The sequence below is a fragment of the Salvelinus sp. IW2-2015 genome, linkage group LG37 (assembly GCF_002910315.2).
Source record: "Salvelinus sp. IW2-2015 linkage group LG37, ASM291031v2, whole genome shotgun sequence".
NCBI lineage: Eukaryota > Metazoa > Chordata > Actinopteri > Salmoniformes > Salmonidae > Salvelinus > Salvelinus sp. IW2-2015.
The window spans coordinates 4,989,602-4,996,601 of NC_036876.1; the positions used below are offsets into that span (position 1 = coordinate 4,989,602).

General features: G+C 41.7%; 1 protein-coding gene and 1 pseudogene across 1 annotated transcript in view; both read left to right on the forward strand.

Moving 5' to 3' along the window:
* The window catches only part of LOC139023861 (uncharacterized), an 87,562-nt gene that overhangs the window by 11,032 nt on the left and 69,530 nt on the right, over positions 1–7,000 (forward strand). The window lies entirely within an intron of this gene.
* LOC111960264 (uncharacterized) overlaps positions 1,142–7,000 on the forward strand; it is an 18,477-nt pseudogene continuing 12,618 nt past the window's right edge.

Below are 7,000 nucleotides of genomic sequence, written 5' to 3' on the forward strand. Positions count from 1 at the left end.
AGTCCACATCTGCTTCGTCTAGATTATAATGGTGGCGGGGCCCTGGTTATCAATACAAACATTAATTTATTTATTGCATACATATGTTTCCAGTATGAGTTCTGTTTTCTGCTGACATTATGCATTACTGTAGACAAATGCTTAACTCTTTGTTTATCTAGCTCTTGTCCCTTTACCTAAGTTCAGCTCACGTATGTTTTACCCTTATACATGTTATTCTGTCTCAGTACTTCAAAGTGGACAGCTCCGGATACTGCGGATACTGGAAATGTAATCATTGTCATGAGTTTTGCTCCTACAAACCATACACAACAATTCCAGCCAATAGTTACCCACTCCAGGAGGTCCTCTCAGCCCACTAAAATAAAATAAACACAACAGTGAGGGGAATCTCACAGTGAGAACAGATTTAGATTTAGAATATTTACTGTCATCCAGACCCTTTTCAAAGGTTATTACTTTAAAAATGGACTAATATGTTTGACCACTGGTCTGTTGAAAAATATTTTTTGAATCTCAGCATTTAACACCATAGTACCCTCCAAACTCGTCATTAAGCTTGAGACCCTGGGTCTCGACCCCGCCCTGTGCGTCTGGGACCTGGACTTTCTGACTGGCCGCCCCCAGGTGGTGAAGRTAGGAAACACCATCTCCACCTTGCTGATCCTCAATACTGGGGCCCCACAAGTGTGCGTTCTCAGCCCTCTCCTGTACTCCCTGTTCACCCAYGACTGYGTGGCCWTGCACGCYTCCAACTCAATCATCAAGTTTGCAGCCGACACTTCATTGGCCTGATTCCCAACAACGACGAGACGGCCTACAGGGAGGAGGTGAGGGTCATCGGAGTGTGGTGTCATGAAAATAACCTCACACTCAACGTCAAACAAACAAAGGAGATGATCGTGGACTTCAGGAAACAGCAGAGAGAGCACCCCCCTATCCACATCGACGAGACAGTATTGTAGAAGGTGGAAAGTTTTAAGTTCCTTGGCGTACACATCACGGACAAACCTAAATGGTCCGCCCACACAGACAGCGTGGTGAAGAAGGCGCAACAGCGCCTCTTCAAACTTAGGAGGCTGAAGAACTTTTACAGATGCACAATCGACAGCATTCTATCGGGCTGTATCACCGCCTGGAAATGCAATTGCACTGCCCTCAACCGCAAGGCTCTCCAGAGGGTAGTGCGGTCTTCACCGGGGGCAATCTACCTGCCCTTCAGGACACCTACAGTACCCGATGTCACAGGAASGCCAAAAAGATCATCAAGGACAACAACCACCCGAGCCACTGCCTGTTCACCCCGCTATCATCCAGAAGGCGAAGTCAGTACAGGTGCATCAAAGCTGGGACTGAGAGACTGAAAAACAGCTTCTATCTCAAGGCCATCAGACTGTTAAACAGCCGTCGCTAACATAGAGAGGCTGCTGCCAACATACAGACTCAAATCTCTGKCCACTTAAATAAATGGACTTAATAAGAAAGGTATCACTAGTCACTTTAAATAGCGCCATTTTAATAATGTTTACATATCCTACATTACTCATCTCATATGTATGTACTGTATTCTGCATCTTGCCTATGCCACACGCCATCGATCATCCATATATTTATATGTACATATTCTATTCATCCCTTTACATTTCTGTGTATTGGTGTGTATAAGGTAGTTGTTGTGAATTTGTTAGATTACTTGTTAGATATTACTGCATAGTCGGAACTAGAAGCACAAGCATTTCGCTACACTCGCATTAACATCTGCTAACCATGTGTATGTGACAAATAAAATGTGATTTGATAACCAAACTACACCAGGTTTTAGACTAGAAAGTTGTGCTCAATGTAAGAGGAGTACAAACAAAGACAAACACTATTATTCTTTTTTACTGTTGTTATCATAATTGTTTTGTTGAAGTTAATTGAATGTGTGTGTATAATGGTGACACTGATAGGCCTAGTTATTTTCCACTGTGGTAAACTCATCTCATTCTCTCTCTCTGTTGAAGATGAACAACCTGAACCACAGGGAGACTGACCTGGAGCTATCAGCTCTCACAACACTGAAATCTCTCTCTGTCTCTCTCTCTCTCACACTCTCTCTCTTGTGCTCTCTCTGTTCTCTTCACACCACTCTCTCTCTCTCTCTCTCATTTCAATTTAATTTAAGGGGCTTTATTGGTATGGGAAACACATGTTTACATTGAAATGAGAGTGAAGTGAAATAAACAATACAAATTTACAGTAAACATTACACTTAAAAGACTTCCAAAATAATAAAGACATTTCAAATGTCATATTATGTCTATGTACAGTGTTGTAATGATGTGCAAATAGTTAAAGTAGAAAAGGGAAATTCAAAAATATATATACAGGTTGTATCTCTCTATCTCTCTCTGTTCTCGTCACAACTCTTTGTTTCTCTCTGTCAAATCTAAACCATAATAGAGTTGAATTTTATTGAATGCATGATGTACAATGGTACTGTATGTTGGACACCTGAGGTTTGGGACACACCGCCATCTGCTTTTTAATACAATAACTGTACTTTAGTGTGCTATGTTCAAAAATACAATAAATGTGTTCCATAACACATCTTGAACACTTTGGAGCACTTGTAGGCCTCCTTCAGTCATAGTGCATCCATGATGTATTTGAACGCAGAGTGAATGTATCCATAAACAATAGACCTACTGCTGTAATGTTGAGTGTACAGAAGCAGGTGTCAATGCTCTCTGCAGACTCTAATCTGATGCATTCGCCGCAGACTTTGACCACATGGCGAGGATGCAGTGTCACCTCGCTGGTGTGAACAGGGATGGAAAACAACACACACCTCATACAAAGATCTCTGTGGTCAGAAGTTTCCACTCAACAACTACACAAACAGACGTTATGCCTTCACACATTTGGTATAAACTTTTCTTTCTTAGGTACTTTTGAGTTCACCCCTCATCTATTAGTGTGACATTAACGGGTTGTTATGGTTTGATACCAATGCAGATCATTTGTCTCATTGTGTTTCTAAGGCCTGTGTTGAGTGTTGTGATATATTTGGTCATCATGCACTTTTTCAATTTCTGTATTTGTTCTGAACAGAGAGATTCAGATGAAGTTGATAACAAAATGTCTCAGCTGTAATTTGACTTCTTACACTTACAGCCTACGGTTTTCATGTCCTCATTGTTTAGTAGGACAGGAGGGTGCAGTAAGAACATGCACTTTCAAGGTTTAGTTGGCATTTTCTAAAACCGTTATCTACCTACAACATCAACCAAATGACAAATGTGCTTCCAAATATTGAGCTCTACATTTGACCAGGATGCAATGCTGAGCAGAGCCCTATGGGCCTTGGTAAAAAGTACACTGTACACTGAGAAAAAAAGGTGCTATCTAGAACCTTACAGGGTTCTTCAGCTGTCCCCATAGGAGAACCCTTTTAAGAACAATGTTTGGTTCCAGGTAGAACCCTTTCCACAGAGGGTAATATAATATATATATATGCAAATATATATACATTTCTTAACATGTGACTATCAGGATCTCCTAGTGGTTATATTGTAATATAACAAACATTTACTAGAACCTTGGTTGTATCGTGTAAAATATGTAGAATCCAGGAATCATCATGTTACTCAGCAGTCTGTGTCTGAGTCAGTCCATCCAGGAGACTCTGTGACTCTGAACTGTACAATACACACTGAGACCTGTGCAGGAGAACACAGTGTCTATTGGTTCAGACATGGCTCAGGAGAATCCCATCCAGKAATCATTTACACCCATGGAGACAGGAGTGATCAGTGTGAGAAGAGCCCTGAGGCTGGGTCTCCTACACAGAGCTGTGTCTACAACCTCCCCAAGAGGAACCTCAGCCTCTCTGATGCTGGGACTTACTACTGTGCTGTGGCCTCCTGTGGGGAAATACTGTTTGGGAACGGGACCAAGCTGGATGTTGAGTGTGGTCACTCTGATCCACAGATGAAAATCCTGGTCCTTTTTTCCATCATAAGAACATCTCCTCTGCTGCCTGACCATCTTCATCATCATCTACCTCATCAGGAAATAGATCAAGCTAAGGCCAATGTCCGTAGAGTGCAGATGGGTTTTGCAGTAACTGTTGTATATATCATCACTGTGTATTGCAAACGATAATTTATTGAGATTGCTGAGTTGTTTCATATTGTATTGTTTTTATTAATGGCTGTGACCTTGTATATGGCTTATTTTAACAGATACTGACTAAAATAGACTTTTTCGTTCTCTTCTGTACATACTGTATGTGCATATGAATGAATGTGTGTGCAGAGAGCTTGCAAAGGGAAGATTTAAACTGACACAAAACGTGGGTGTTACCATGCTAAACACAACCACCCATGCATGCACACAGTTAGCTGTTCACAGGTACCTGAACCCATTGGTCTCCTGTAAGCACAAAACGAGGCCACTACTATGCTTTGGACAGGCGTGAAAGCCTTCTACACACCCTCTCTCTATGTGGTTTTCAGCAGGATGTCTGTGTGGTGTCACTGTTTTCTCTCATTGTTGTTGACAACAATGACAATTAGCAACACAGTCCACTGACATGTAAGACCCACACAGTATATTATCACCAAAACTGAATAGAAGGCCAGGTTGAATTCATTATTGGACTACAATCATTAGCTTATAGTGTCTAAATAGGATTTATCTATTTATCCCAGGCTGCAGCCAGAAGGTCTTGCCAGTTAACCGATACACCCATACTAAACTGACAGGTGTTACGCTTCAGTTAGAGCATGATTCTGTGAATGATAGTTAATGAGACTGACATAAAGTAGACTTGTTTCATTCTGTAGTGTACGTTATTCCCCCATATACACCCATGATGCTCCACCACTGTTCCCCCTGGTACATATCAAGACCTGTTGTAAACCAAACATACCTCCTATAGGTCATCAGGAGTACTGTAACTGTTACATGGGRTTGGGCCAAGTCTAAGGAAGATAACTGAGTTTCAGACCAAGAGCCTATACAGGTCCATGTAYTGTAACTGTAGCTCGTTACTGTTTGTACTCTATTTGAAAATGTATTGTTTGCTTKCCAGATAACAATTTCTTAATTTCATATCTTGTTTACTGAAGGAAATGCATCTGTTTTCACACTGCAACCTCAGTATTGTACATTCTTTATCCAACCGGTGCTAGAAAATTATACAATGGTTCATTTAATTGATCATCTAGACACCAAAAAGTCTCTATGCTTCACACACCCTGCACAACATATCGTGCACAGTAAGCATTGGTCCACTTTAAAGGAATAGTTCACCCAAATTACAAAATCACATTTTGGTTTCCCTACCCTATAAGCAGTCTATGGACAAGGTATGACAGCAATCCATGCTTTGGTTTAGTTTCCCTGGAACTGTTTCCAAATGCTACTATTTTAGCATTTGTGGYATTMAAGWTATGGGACCGATATTAGCATTTTTCACATCATGTCCAAATCATTTGAAAATATCTMAAATTGATTGTGAAGCTCAGCAAAGTCACTTATAGATAATTGAACATGATGTACGAAAAATGCTCACATGATACTCTGTCTTGAACAAGAGGTAAGTATGCATATAATCAGATATYACTGTATAGGAAACTGACATGTAGACTTTACTGACATATTGACTTTCTTGTCAGGTTAGAAACAGGACCAAGCTGGACAGGTAACATCAGACACAGTGATTTTGCACTGCTTTCATAAAAAGTTACCTTTATTTAACTAGGCAAGTCAGTAAAGATCAAATTCTTATTTACGATGATGGCCTACACCAGATGACACTGAGCCAATTGTCCACCACCCTATAAGGCTCCCAATCACAGCCAGTTGTGAAACAGCCTGGATTCGAACCAGGGTGTCAGTAGAGACCCATATAGTACTGTGATGCAGTGCCTTAGACCGCTGCGCCACTCGGGAGCAGAGCAACACGGCTGTATTGTTCTCTTGGTACATGAAAACCTTGGGAGATAAACTTTTTCTCAACTGTCTTAACCTTTGAAAGGAACGCAACATTCTAAAGTGAGTTTCAGGATAACCCTCGCTTCTCAGTGGAAAATGACCAATGAAATAATGACCTAAGGATCTCAGACATGCAGCTGTCAGAGGCACATACTACTGTGGGAGCTCTGATAGCAATAACATGGAGTTTGGAGAAGGAGCCATTCTCATAGTGAAAGGTAAAGAAAAAGTTACATCATGGTTCTCCCAAGTGGAATGGTGGTCTAAGGCACTACATCGCAGTGCTAGCTGTGCCACTAGAGATTCTGGGTTTGAGTCCCGGCTCCGTCGCAGCCGAGCACGAACGGGAGACCCATGGGGCAGCACACAAGTGGCCCAGTTTTGTCCGGGTTAGGGGAGTGTTTGTCCGGCAGGGATGTCCTTGTCCCATCGCACTCTAGCGACTACTGTGGTGGGCCGGGCGCAGTGCATGCTGACACGGTCGCCAGGTGTACGTTGTTTCCTCTGACACATTGGTGCAGCTGGCTTCCTGGGTTAAGTGGGCATTGTGTTGAAAAGCGGTGTGGCTTGGTTGGGTTGTGTTTCGTAGGATGCACGGCTCTCGACCTTTGCCTCTTCCGAGTCCGAACGGGAGTTGCAGCGATGAGACAAGACTGTAACTACTAATTGGATACCATGAAATGTTGAAATTTTCTGGAACGGAGAATATCTCCTGAGCCATGTCTTGAACCAATAGATACCGTGTTCTCCTGCACAGGTCTCAGTGTGTATTGTACAGTTTAGAGTCACAGAGTCTTTGGCTGGACTGACTCAGATACAGATTGCTGGAGCAAAGTATGTTTCTGGACCCTGAAACTGACAGAAATGTAAATTATCCCACAGATTTTCCAGAATATCACAGTTGCAAGTGTTCTAACAGTAGAATTGTTAAATTAAAACCAGTTTTGAGAAGTAATATTCATATTTACACGTATATCTCTAAATTCAGATTTACTTTCTCATTTTTCTTTTCTCA